Source organism: Lathamus discolor, chromosome 3, assembly GCF_037157495.1.
Source record: "Lathamus discolor isolate bLatDis1 chromosome 3, bLatDis1.hap1, whole genome shotgun sequence".
Classification (NCBI taxonomy): Eukaryota; Metazoa; Chordata; class Aves; order Psittaciformes; family Psittacidae; genus Lathamus; species Lathamus discolor.
In genome coordinates, this window is record NC_088886.1 from 39877749 (window position 1) to 39892380 (window position 14632).

Below are 14632 nucleotides of genomic sequence, written 5' to 3' on the forward strand. Positions count from 1 at the left end.
GTCTACAGGCACAGCTCCTCTCAGACCAACTGGACTAGGAGCTCTCACTGACTCTTAACAGCTATAGGCCAGCACACATGCATAGGGCAAAGTTAATCCTGTGCTTTGTTTGGGTCGCAGCCAGGAGGTGTTTTCTCATCGGATCACCCAGGGCAGAGGTTATTCTACCATGCAGCTCCAGAGAAAACATGTATTTTTTAGCAAGGCATTCAGCAACTTGGAGCTGCCCCGGGATTGAATCCCGGATTAAATATCGAGGATCCTCCATCCCCTTTATCCCATTTCATGCATTTGGCAACAACAGCCAGCAGGAAGTCTCAGGAGGAAAGCAGCAGCTGAAAATAAGGAACATGGCCAGCAAACCAAGGGCTGCAAGAACGTGACATTCAACTGCAAAAAGATATATTGAATATTCAGGAGCTGTTAGCTGCCACTTCTTACTGCAGCTGCACAAACACAGCTCAGCTTACAGCAGTACCCAACAGGATCAGACCACAGCAGCACCCAACAGGATCAGACCACAGCAGCACATAACCCAGGCTCATTCCTCAGGCAGTAACAGGCACCTCCTACTTTGGCAGAGCACACCCTTCATCTCGTACTAACACACCAATCCAGTTGTGTGATAATAGGTTTGGCAGGAAAAATAAAAGCAGGGCAGGGCAGGGCTTCTGTGAAATGTGAAAAATCAGATCTAATTGCCATTATTCTCAGGATTAAGATTTCTATACATCTCCCATTTCTGCATAGGGTGGACTCCCAAACGGATAATAATTCCACTAAGGACACACTACAAGCACAGGCATACACAGAGAGCAAAGGGCAAAAAGAAGAGCTGCAGCACCAGGACCCCTGCTTTAGAGATGAACCGAAAAAGTAAAAAAGTCAATTAACATTTGTCTTATTTCTTTTGCTGAAGTTTTACCAGCTGCAAAGAAGCACCGCCCCCTCCTGTTCTCTCACACTGGGCAGCCCTTGGGGATGCAGTAGAAGGACAAGAGAGCAGGAAGCATCACAGAAGACAAAGATGAACTGTGTGTCACCTGCCCAAATGCAGAGAGGGAGTGGGCCTTAGTCAGCCTTTAAAATGTTTTCTTTATTGGAGTGCTGGGCACCTCCAAAATATCAAAGTGTTTTAAAAGTCCTGCTCAGCCCAGGCTGGGCAACCCTGCTCTCTCTCATCACTCCTGTGGCACAACAGTCACAACAGTCAGTCCGTCCAATGTTCTTGACACCACCCCAACAAAAACAAGAGACAGCACACCTGTGTGGTCACTTTGTCCATCCCAGAGGCCAGTGCAAGGTGCTGGGAACAGGGGAAGAACCCAGGGAGGCAAGGGTGCAATGGCTTCATGCCCCAGGTACAAGCAGTAGCAAGGCTACTACTGCATTCCCAGCAGGCACGCACATGGGAATGTGTGTGCACACAGGGCTGGACAGGCAGATCAGCAAACCCCATCTTCTCTTCTCTACAGCTCAGATCACCTGGTGGTCTCTTCCAGCCTCAACCATCCTGTGCTACAGTTTAATAAAAACAGTCACGCAGTATGCCCTCCTTCCTATTTTCTTTATTTTCATATATTCCAAGCTCCTGGTGTTTCAGAAAAGGAAAGAAAAAAATTAATGTAAACTTAAGTGGGCTAAAGCCAGAGTTAAAACAGCAATGGAAGGAAATATGTGGCCTTGTAACTTACATCTGTTCATAACAGCAATATATCTTCATCAGCTTCCACTTGTATGCATACTGCACTCCTGCAGAATTACTGTGAAGAATCATCCAAGTCAGACAAGTTGTGTTTAAGCAGGCCCCTAGGAAACTGCTTGTTTTAGGAAAACACACTGGAAATAGGATTTCAAAGCAGAAAGCATTTGCAAGGCTGTCTAGCAAAAAAAAAAAGTATTGTCTTCCCTAAATGGGAAATAATCGAGTATAATCTGGTTGCGATTCAGCCCTTTATAATAATAACATAGTCCAAAATATAAGACCTAAACAAACGATTGGCCAAAGCTGTAGTACAATCCTCTTATTCACATTTAAGCCTGCTGTTGTCAGTAGGGTCTATTTCTAGAGAAAAAGAAAACAAGCAATTGAGGTAAAATTATTATCTGACTTATTGCAAAATAATTCTTTTTCCTTGTCTGTTGGTGCAGGTTCAGCAGCTGAACTGGGGTCCTTAGGCTCAGGGTTAGTGTACAGCCCTAAGGCTATACAGAAGTGCCTTATGTTACACTGGAACGATAACTTCCAATTGGGAGATTTTGTGAGTGAAATGCAAAAGGCTGTTACATTTACATATCAATTGTTCCATTTGTTTCATGTCTATGATTTTAATTCTCTGATGCTTCTGGAATAACTGCACTTCCCTGCGGCTTTAAAACACAAGCACTTTCTTCTGCCAGCTGTGGTGCCACTCCTGCCAGTCACCTGTATGTACCAGTGGGGACACTTCCCACCTCCCTCACACCATCGCTGCCTTAAATTTTAACGACAGTTATTTGGCATGGTTGTAATTTGTGTATCATTTTTGTGAACTACATAGAGCTCTCCCAGATTGATTGTCGAAATGGCCATCATACTGAGCCTGACCGGGACACATTTAGCAGATAATATCTGAGGACTCCTGGGTCACAGGGGACAGTTGCCTGTGTGTGTCCTGGCCCAGGGACACTAACAGGAACTGGTGGCCCCGGTCAGCCTCCCTAAGGACCCCTCCCACCCTTGCCCACCGTGCATGGCCCCTACTGATCCACATGCCTGAGTGCAGCCCTTCCCCTTCAAATCATGGGGTCCTGCACTACCTCGCATGCTGGGCACATCACCAGTGCAGTGCTGGCTGGACTGAGGGGTGCTCCTGGTGGTGTCAGCACCCCCAGGATGCCAGGGTGGCGCCGCTGTTAAGAGAGATGCTAACTTGATCCGGTGATGACTGTTGAGTTTTTATGCATCCATGCTGAGAACGTCATGTCTTCACTGGGGTATGGAGTAACAGCTTACTAAAATAGCTGCCAGGGCCTGGAAGAGGCACATAGGCTCCATGCCTGAACAGGCTCAACATGGCCAACATGTTACCCAGGCTAAAGGATGGAGATACAGGTCTTGAAGGGGGATGAAGGGAAAAAATAGCTAACACCCCAGGGACAGGTGGCAGCAGGCAGGCAGCCTGGCAGGGCAGAAACTTGTCCCAAGCTTCAGTGGGAGGAGGGCAGATGTCCCAGGCACCTCTGCTGGTGCTTGCTGCTGCAGCTATTGTACAGGCGTGAAAGGAAAAGCACAAACACACTAGTTATTCGTGCTACACAAAGTGGTTTTCTCATTCCTGTACAGTATTTTAGGAAGTAAACTGAAAAGCCACCTGGAGGCAGCACAGCACTGCAGAACTTGATTTTTCCACCAAGTAACATCCAACACCCAGTGAGAAATACCCATTATGTAAGTCCTTCTCTCAGCAGGGCAAGGATCAGCTGCAAGCAGCACCCAGAGAGCTGAGAACAAGGGAAAAGAACACAAAGCAACACTGGAGCTAGTAAAAGTTGTCCATGTTTGCCTTCAGTGAGACAAGTGGCAACCTTGTAGTAAAAAGCAAAAAGTTATTCTGTCCTTAAATACCTCTGATGGACATCCAACAGACAAATGACAAAGTTAGAACAGTGTGTAGCTCGAAGTACCCTTTGAAAGGCAGCAACCCCACATCTGCTGTAACAAGGTCTTTATCCAACACAAGAACACACAGTAAGTTATTTAGGAACCAGCTTATTACAAAATACTAAAGCAAATGAAAGAAAATCCACACCAAACCTAGATACTTATTGACATTAAGAATTTAAGCAATGGCTATTTTTGACTTGACTCATGAAACACTCAGTGTTCAGCTGCTGTATTTTCTTCAGCAACAAGCTGAGTTGCATTTCAATAAGTAAGTTGTCCCATGTCTCTAGTGTTGCATTTTCCATTGTTCTAATAACTGCATTTCATACCAACAAGTTCAAGAGCTTCATGGTACTGTACTGTTTATCCCACCACAATTGAATTGTCTTCCAGCCTTCCCTCAGTAAACTAAAGAGGCTGTGGCTTGTGCCCCTCACCATAGGGGATCAAGATTTCTTAACACTGGAGACAAAATAGTATTCATTGCCCAAAGGTGAGGACAAATCCTTTGCATGCCAAAACTTCGGCACATCTACAGGGGGAGAGAACCAAGGCCTCAAGGAGAGGCACCAGCATCACTGGACACCAGAAGGACCTTCATCCCTCAGCTAGGGAAGGGAGGAGACCTGCTCCCAGCAAGGGGATGACACCATGGAAGGCCAGGAGTGCTGCTGCCACCAGGCACCTGAGGAAACATGCACCATTCCTGCTGCACACCTGCAACAGCTTTCCCTCTTCTGTCCCTCATTCCCCCAGGAACAGCCATGCCCATCTGTCCCCATCCAACCAATCCCACCTTTTGGGGACATGCCATGAACCAGGCTTCCCACTGGCAGGGCACAGGTACCTGTACAAAGATGTGGATCTTTGTCTTCCCAGCCACTGCCTTGAGCAGTTGCTCAATTTACCTTTAATTTACCTTTACCTGAGACAGTCTGAGCCAGCAAAGCAGCAGCAAGTGTTCAGTGCACAGGGATAAAGCCCAGACACTGCCAAGGGTCAGGAGGGAATGGAGCAAGGAAAAGCCCTGGCCCCCTCACCTTATCACAGTCTTGGGTTTAGGTTACCAGACCAGAGCTGTCTCTGATCAGCAGATAACTAGAAGGTGGTGTTTGACAGGAATGGGTGAACAGTGAATCTTATTTTTGAAAGAAAGAACAAAATTGGCTTACTTTTTCATACATTCTTTTTCTGCCCCAGAAGACTCTTACATATCCACCCAATCTCTACAGAATAGGTTTGAAAATACTAGTTTATAGATGAATGGGCACGCTGGTATTCACTCTGAATTAAACAGCTTTTGGTTCAACATTCAGAAGCTAGTACTGGATTTCGTATCACTTAACTAAGCTTCAGTCATTTCTACTTTTACTTCTCCATTGTTACTACCCATACTTTTTAATGTTCTTACAGAACTGGAAATTGGCCTGGTTTTATCAACTGAAGAGATGGCATTCACAAGACGTTTTAAACAAGAGAATTTGGACACACTTTTTCCATCTGTTGTTTATTACTGAATTGCAAGTTGCATAAATGGAAACAAATGTCTTATATGAAGATAGATTCATACCCTGAACGGAAAAAAAAAAATCCACTGAAAATAAGCTGAAATTTAACACATGCAGAACTTCTTAATACATGACAAAGCAGCAATTCCATAAATATGGTAGGTTCATAAGGGCATTAAAGTATCCAACAAAACGTTTTCCAACTAAGTCTAAAAATCAGACGGAGACAATAGGAGATTTCAAAAATCAGTATTTTTCTTTTGATGTTTTGAAAATGAAACGTTACCACCCCACCAAAGACAGGAAGGAGTAAGAGAGCGGTATTCTTTGCATCTCCTTCATTTCTTTGTGCACAGGTTGCAAGCGCACGAAGTACAAAGAGCAGCCCAAAGCAACTCATGCACACCGCCCATGGAGACTGGCAGCAGCCAGAAGCCTTCCACCTCCTGACCTCTTGCACTCCATGCTCCTCCTGCTCCATGCAACCTCACCCCAGAATCCTGTGAAGAGGAATCTCTCTGCCTTGGAGGTGACATGGAGGAGGATTGTGATGGGTGTTCAGCTCATTCCCTGAAGAAATGAGTTAAATAGAAGTCTGCAGCATGTGAGGTTATTTTTTTGCATCTCATCTTACCCAAACCCATTCCTCTCCCAAGTGAAAAAAAATGCTCAGCCAAGAAAAGCTGCAGAGCTGTTATGTGGGTACCCTATTCCACAAGAGCCATGTCACTCAACCACTCTGCCTTAGAGGTAGATCAAGACAGTAAACTATCTCAGCTGAACTCACATTAAACCAGAAATTTACACATACTGTAAACCACCTTCACCAATTTCTGTTCTACCTCAAGTTTCAAAGTTCAAAACAACTTAAGGAACCTAAACACCCAAACTTAGAAGAGGAGGACCATTTTGCTGTCACCTTCCATGTCCAGCTTCTGAGTGTTCACATAGTTCTAGTTTTCACATAGTTTTTCATTTTTACAACAAGCAACACAATATTTGAATTTTGGATCCAGAAGTAGATTGCAGAAAAGCTTAGATTTGCCATCCCAGGGAACAGGGACCCATAGAGACCAGTGGGATGATCAGCAGGTGTCTTACATAAATCTTATAAGCACTGCTTTAATTTTAAGTCCAAAGCAGTCATTTTGGAAACTGGAATGACTGCCTGACAGACAGCTAATCAGGAAAGAAACAATTTGGTAAATGCTTTCAGCAAATGAGTCTTTAGATTTGTTTATTCCAACATACATTTGAATTTATGAATGTACATATACATATATACGCATGCAGAAACATATTTAAGTCTGAAATCCGACATTAACAGTGCAGAGTCAACGGGCATGCCAAGGATGATGAATGGAAGAGATGTTATTCAAACAAAGGTCTACGTATTTTTCTAAATGAGTTGCAATGGTATTTTGGGGGATTAAACTGTTGTTAAAACAAAAAAGCAGTTCTGAAATGTAATTTCAATAGCAGATGAGAGAAAAGCATGATGAAAACCAGTATTTAGTTATTTTTGCTGTTTAGCTTTCAAAGCAAACACTGAGATGTTTTTAGAAGAATATATACAAGATTATAGAGAGAGTTCCCATTTGCTCTGGAGTTCATGGGGACTGATTCTTTCTTACTGCTCCAGGGGCCCAACAAGACCATTGATTTGGGGCAGCTCCATTAGCCTGAGCTGTGCATGAGATCAGATAAATGACTGCAGGCCCTTTCCTGATATTATAACCTACAAATTCAGAGGAGGAAGTTCATGGTAATCCTGACTTACACAAATCCAAAGGGTCAGAGAAGCTATCAAGTCCAACAAGATCAGTCACTGGAATGGGATTGCAGGATGCTGTAGCCTGACTGCACAGAGACACAGTCTGTCCTGCCAAGGCATCCGTCCAACTCTGCTGGGAACATCCCAGCTCTTCTCCAAAACCACTGTGGAAGGCAGCCAGTGCTGTACAGCTTGAGGACACGTTGCTCTCTCTGCCCCCACTCCCTTCCTCGAAAATTATTAAGAAAGTTACAAAAATAAGGATGGGGATTGTAGTATGCTGGAGAGGTTCCTCAATGCTGTTATTAAGCAGCTAAAGCCACAGTGAAAAGGACTATCAGAAAGTAACCATTTATATGTATCTAATTTTTACTAACACAAATATGCGGTAGTATCAGGGATTTAACTGATAAGGAAATAAGAAGTTACATGAAACTGTTCATAGCTTGCTTGTATCGATATAGATCAGGCAATCTTTGGACAGCAGGGAAGCACTCAGCAGAAACAGTTCCTACTATCTCCAGCAGATTTTCTTCATGTTGGCACCTGCTAGAATTTGGACAGCTTTTATAAGTCAGATTCTTCAGCAGGAACAAATGAATGGCCTGAAATAAAAGTAACCACTAGACTGTGTTCACAAACACACATGCAAACAAACCAATGTGCTTTTGACTCCGCAAGTTACATGAGGAAGAAATATGCCTACCAAAAGTGACAGCCCCACAGCTCCCATTCACAGCCCTGCAGGCACACCACAGGCTTGGCAGAGCTCAGAGCACTGTGTCTGCAGGATAGTGCACTATCACAGGTGTTCTGCTTTACGTCTCCTTCAGATGAGTGCAACAGATAGGGACCTATTTCCATGCCTGTTTTCCTGTTTGTATAATGCTGTCTGAAGTCAGCATGGCTGTTTATGACCTGCTCTGAAAAATCTATAGTGAAGCAGCTGAAATGCTAACCTGCCTCATTCTACTGCTCCCAGTTCCTGAAAACTCAGGATCTGGGTATGATGGCATGGAAAAGCAGAGAGGAAAGCAGTTTGGTGGTACCTGAGCCTGGCCACATGGACATACCAGGACATCCTACAGGACATCACTACTGAGCAGATTATGACCCTTGTGACTCTAAGAACTTTTCCCACTGCCCCATGTAGATAGCCTGTGCAACTGTCCACTGCCAGGACAGCACTCTTTGTGAGTCTGTTCAGTGTTAAGTGCTTCAATTTGAAATCACATATTAATCAAAGGAAGTGAGCCACTCCTGGGGAAAACAAAAAGGGAACCAAGCATGAGCACTTCCCCCAAACGGCCTTGCTGCAATGGAGCTGTCAACACAGATTAAATTGGCCAAGGTAGTACCTGCCTGGAACATGTGAAAATACAGTCAGATATAACCATGGTGCCAAAAGGACAAGAAACCTTCACCTCCTTGGTTTATTTCTCTGTACCACCTGAAGTACCTACAGAAAGACAGATATTTGAAAATACAGTGGAAATTATCTATGGTAACAATTCACCATTTCTATAGTTTTTAGTGTTTATTTCATAAAGCTGAAGCTCAGACTCAACAAACACCTTCCTTTCAGCAGCCTGCGCATCTCATAACAGAGCTGCATGGAGTTCTGTATCCTTTGGTTTGAGTTCCTGATTGCAAAAACTTTCTCCTGGGAGAGGCAGCAGCCAGTCCAGTTTCTCCACTTGGCAGCACTTCGAAATAAGGTTATGTTCACTTACAAAGTTAGTGTTAGCAGCTGAAAAAGGATACAATGCATGCTTCCTTTCATCCCCTTGAGCTCTTCACTCCCGAGATTTATACTTCACACAGTACTTGACAGATATTAAATCAACTGTACATGATTAATTATTATTAAAAAGTGTATTCCACTAATACAGGTAGAGACCAGGAATAGATGAAGACGCCTCCCATCAAACAAATTGGCCATGTCCACAAGCTAGTCTGCATTGCTAAGCTACATGAGCAGAATAAAACAGGAAGCACACTCAAATACTCTGGATCATAAGTTGGGAAAAAAATTATTAGAAAAAAAAATAAATTGGTACAACTGTTCCCCATCAATCTGCTTTGAAATGAGAAGCACTGCAGTTTAAGGGCAGACTAAAGGCATTCCTGGAACAGTTACCAGGAACTCAACACCAAATCTGCCCAGGAGCTGAGGCATCAGAGGTAATGCACATACCCTTCAAGATACCTCCAGCTCACACTTCAGCATCCCCTCAATATCTTCATTTGCATCCACTTTGAACTGATTGACTCCAAGCAGGAATTTTACACTATATGTCTCCAAAAATAAGCGACTTCAAAGCGTAAGTTACCCACTCAAAGTAAAGGGAATATTGAGGAGTGCTGACAACTTGCTTGTCTAATATTCTAAAATTATTTTGCATTATGCACAAACTATGATCAGTTGTTCAAATTACAACTTGATTCATAAACAAAGACAATAAGTTAAATGGAACATGAAACAAAACATGTTGAAAGCATCAGTCCTGAGCCTTGGGTCTACACATCATTTTTCCCCACATTAATGCTCATTTTTTATTTCCCATTTTGTTTTCACAGGAAGGTGTGTAGACAGCATATTTTATGATACCACAAATATGACCCCAGTATTTTTCAGCTCTGTCAGCGTGTTGCCTGCCTTGACCATACCCCACTGTATTTCAAGTATGAAAGGTCCAAATTTACAGTTCATGAGGATAACAGTGGAAAAAACTGTTTTTTACATATCTTTTAAAGGTCTTGTTTTACTAGATAGTATTTCTTAATCTAAACATTGCATATGCTGAATAAGGGAAAAATATTGACTTTTGGGGGACTTAATCTGCTTAATTGTTCACATTATGTTAAGAAGCTTACTCAGTACATTTGCTTTGGATTTTAGCTCCCCAGAGTCTGCGTATCTGACCTGTACTGACTACCAAGTTACTCATTAGCCAGAATTCTGCTGTTTCCCAAGTTACTGATCAGTGACACTGCACAACAGCTTATCTGCAAAGACGTTACATTAGTTTAATGAGCTTAATGTTAAATTTTACTAAGCTTACTGCTAAACAGAATATATACCCCAAGATATTCTCAAAGGAGAATATACCAAACCCCTAAGAATCATTAGGGGAGGCTTGCAGGACTGAAACAGCCTTAACCAGGAATTCTTTCTGAAGGCTGTGAATGCCTCCCCCGATTTCTTTAGAAGTTTCAGTATATCCCATGATTCTTACGGTGAATCTTTACAGCATTTAAAACTAGACAAACATGACCACAGCAACATTCTTATGAACATCCAGTAATAAAGCAGGCAAAAGCCTGTGTTACAGTTCGGCACTCCAGTTGTTGGAGGAAAAATAACTAGCAGATACAGTTTTGCTGTCTGATTCATATGGTTATAGACACTATAAAGGTGCCTCTCACTGTAAGGTTTATTTCATGGTTTCCCCACCCCCCCCCCCCCAAGGCTATTTCTTATTCATGTTTGTTCCCCAAAACTATTTCTCCAGCACCTGCAGGAAAGGCGGTACATGCACACCTTTTGGTAGTGATCCGCAAAAGGGTTCGCATTACATGAACAAGTCCTGCTTTACAGAACAAAGACCACATTTCTGTGCAGGCCTCGTTTATAGCAAAGTTTTCTTTAATTTTTGAAGCAGCAAGTCTTGAATTTCTTAATTGGTTCCTCTTGCGGATAGGAAAGGAAAATAACCAGCAGTAATTCTCAGCAGCTGCTGAAAATGCGAAAGACTTCAGATATTTCTTTATGCAAAAGAACATTTAGCCAAAATGCCACAAGCATTCGGCATTTCTTTCTGTAAAAAAAAAGGTTTAAGGAAGTTAAAAATGTTGAGCTGGCAATTACTTATCACCTGAAGTCATACCTACATCAGTCTGCAGCCGGTATTCAAACTCTTACTGTGCTCAAGTGGGAAAACAAAAGCTCAACCAAAGTAAATTACACAACTCTGACATGTTGTAAAATGACCTTACTGATCTTTGGAACATCGTAATACTCTGAAGAAATGGTGGTGACATTTAACTTGTGCCAACAGAAGGTTCAGCTTACAGGTAGTATTTGAAAATGGCATTACCATCATTAACTCATGGAAGGGCTCTGAAAGATCCAGGGTGATTTCCCTGCCCATAGAAACTGGTTTTAGCAGCAACTGCGTTATGAAGATTTAAACTGCAGTTTGCTACTAACTTTCAGCTAGAATAAAGTTCAAAACCATGAGAGACTGAGCAGTCACTGCATGTCCCAGATATCACACACACAACACATTAACAGAGCTGATAAATGTAAAGATTTCATCTTCATGTTTCCGTAAAGATTATTACTGTGAAATGCTATTTTCACAATAAATGCATTTTTAAGCCAATTTAACACTAACATTCTAGTTTTGATTATTCTCTCAATTCATTACAAAATCATTCATTCAAGTAAAATGAAACAAAACCCATTTGAAACAAGAACCCAAAGTACTCTCATTTGGATGCATATTTTCTTCTCCCCTCCATCATTTTCACATGTCTGCATGCTGCCTGCTGTCAGACAGATCCAGACATACTGAATCAATGTTCTCCCAGCAACTGCAGCCAGGCTGGAGCTGGGGAGCAATGGAAATCTCAGGGAAGTCCAGGCCACAGAGATGTTAATAAACTGATTGAGAATTCCAGAGGTTTCAATAAACTGAAATCATCACAAAACATTGGCCAATTATTCAGAACAAAACAATTCACTCACCACAATGAAATGTGCAGTAAACACTAGTGCATTAGGGAAGCTGAATGGTTCTGAACAACACTTCAAACACAGCAGAGCTGAATGTCAATAGCCACACTAGATAACAGCAGTGTATTTTATCAAAATACCCTGCAAAGCATTTGGGATCATGGGTTACTTCCGATTGTTCACAATTGGAATAACAATCTACAGTGGCAGAAATCCCTGCAGGAATGATCTCACCAGCTGTAGGGTCCAAAAGAATGAAGATTTAAGTAAGGTCCACTTAGAGTAGCTCCATCTTTCAATCCAAAGCTGTATGAAAACTGGAAGGAAACAATACTGCAGAAAGCACTTGGTTGATGCCATTTAAAACCAAAAGCAGAAATATGTGACCTCAGTAAACTCCTTTTGTGTAAGCATAATCATGTCAATATACTGTTGACATTCACATTATTGTTTCATTTTTATCTTTTGCTAACTTGGGCCTAAGGAAGAAACTGATAACTGACATAAAAAATAAATAACAAAGAAAGAATAAATCTAATGTTATAAACACACCTATAGTTTAAGGTATCAGAGATCTCCCTCCCACCCTCGGTCAGAATGAGCTGATGAGCACACAACACCTGGTACCCCTCTCTTGCCTGCACTCCTCCAAGCTTTACTCCGCAGTCCCCGCACCACTAAAAGCGCCATGCCCAGAAGGTCACTGCAGCCTGGCAGCACTACCAGCCGCAGGCACTCACACAGCCAGCCAAGGTGTATATAAAATACTGCAGATCACACCAGAGGCCCCTCTGGAGCCTATTTCTCTGTTTAGATACAGAGGACTTGGTACCCACCATGCCTGCGGGTACCACAGCCCCTCTGTTCAGAATGCACCACATGTCCTGTGGCAGAACCAGTAACCTTTCCTCCTGCATTCCTTAGAACAGCAGCTCCTGCTTTCAAGCCTTGTTTTGTGTTGTCATGGTTTTGGGGGTTTTGGGGTTTTGGTTTGTTTTGTTGGGTTGTGTCTGTGTGTGTGTGTGTTTTGTGTTGGGTTTTTTTGGTTCTTTTTTAAGAAAGTGCCTTTTGTTAAACTCCCTGGGGTGCCAGCTGGGGTTGGCAAACCTCAAAATCCCCCTTGGTCTTTCTTTTACAGAAAGGAAAAAGAGAAATACATTGATTGTCTTGTCCTGCAATGCATTTTTAATTTCTTTAAAAGAAATTGGATTTCTTAACACATCTCCAAGATGACTGTTAATGAGCCAAAATCACACTGGTAAACCCTACCTATGTGCCTTTGAACATTCATTTTAGCATCAGAGCTCCACATGCAACATGGCCAAAGGACAGAACAGATCAGTTTGTATTGCAGTACATTTCACATGTAAAATTCAGCTCAAGTGTTAACCAAACAGCATCAAACTGCACCTACAAATACAAATGTAAAGCAATGGTACAGTAATTCCCATCTTTGTAACCTGCCTTACTTTCTAACAGCCTAATAACCACCATGGAGAGCTTTCGGGATTTGTGAGCTACAGCTTGCCCTGAAATGAAGTCTGGACAAGCCCAGGATCACTTGTAAAAGCATGAAAATGATGAGTTTTCAAACAGTGGTTGTTTGGTCATCATCGTTATTTGAATGGGAGCTTGTGACCTACAACAACTTCCCACAGACTAAACACGAGGCTTTCTTAGATACTTCCTTCACATTTTATTACTTTCAGAGCTGTAAAGATTGAAACTGAATGTAGTGACAAGACTTTTTGCTACAAAACCACCATACTTAGAGAGAAGTCTTTTGTGAATTTAAAAGAAAACATTTATTATTATTATATTATATATATATAAAAATACATTTATTCTTTATTCTTTCTGTAAGTCCTTATAAGCAGGACATGGGATTTTTGTTCTTACTTTGTCTTTATTCCTATTGTACTGCTGGCTGAACATAAAGAATTTTATGAGAGTCACAGTATGCATTAACCTGGTGTCCCTTTCTGAAGCCAAACTGCTTTTTCCAAGGGATAACAAGGACTATCTCTCTATACTATGTTCACCATCTACCTGCTTGCCAGTAAAAAGGCCAGAGTAACAAGACTATTTTCAGTGGGAAATATGTTATTCATTCTCAGTAAGTTAGTTGTAATGTAAAATCATTTTAATAAGCATTAAGAATATGGATTCACAATAACCAAGTGTGTTTATTAACCAAAGCATCATTACAGAGACATTTGTTCTATTTTAAAACACCTACAGTGCCCAGCTGGTTGCAGCAGTGCTGCAGAATTCCTACTCAGTCTCCAGCAAAAGACTGAAGATTCTCAAACTGAAGCTGAAATTACTTCAATGTATTTGCAGTTGCAGTAGCACAAGGGAATCCAGGAGGCTCATCAGCTCTGGGGCTCAGGTTTCTCCCTTACAACAGAGCCAGGCCCCATCGTTCTCACTGGATGTTTTGAAGTAAAAGTTATCTACAATTATAATTCACCAAAACCTTTAAAATAATTTCTGACTCTAATAGTGCAAGCTAAGCAAATAACTCTCAAACCGCTTCTCTAGATGTTAAACAGGTTTCAAGACTCTACATTTTGCCTATGGGATAATGAAAACAGGAGTGTGAAATGAACTGCTTCTTTACAGAGACCAACTGAAAAAGGCAAACCAGAACATCAATGCCTGCTGACTTCCCAGCAGCTTTCACCCTCATAGCTCAGACTGCTTTGTGCCCCAATCAGTTACAAAAGCATTTGGAAAGCACATCCCATAGGTTTTTTCACATGTAAAACCATAAAACAAGCTTCAAGGGAATCCACAGCCATTGTCAATAATTAACACAACCAAGTAAATTACTCTGAGTACTAACAAGACTGAAAATACTGCTAGGATCTGGCCAAGGACTTGCCAAAAAGGACTGACCAAAAACTTCAGAAAAAGCCCCAGAATGTGATTTGTATTAAAGATTAAAGAACCATAACTCT

At 41.9% G+C, this 14632-nt stretch overlaps 1 long non-coding RNA gene across 1 annotated transcript in view; it reads right to left on the bottom strand.

The window, feature by feature from the left end:
* Positions 1-1501: 1501 nt before the first annotated feature.
* The window catches only part of LOC136010943 (uncharacterized), a 31911-nt gene continuing 18780 nt past the window's right edge, over positions 1502-14632 (bottom strand). The window contains exons 2-3 of the long non-coding RNA XR_010611090.1: positions 1695-1763; positions 1502-1591 (exon numbers count right to left, since the gene is read on the bottom strand). This is a non-coding gene — a long non-coding RNA (uncharacterized LOC136010943). The remainder of the gene's footprint in view (positions 1592-1694; positions 1764-14632) is intronic.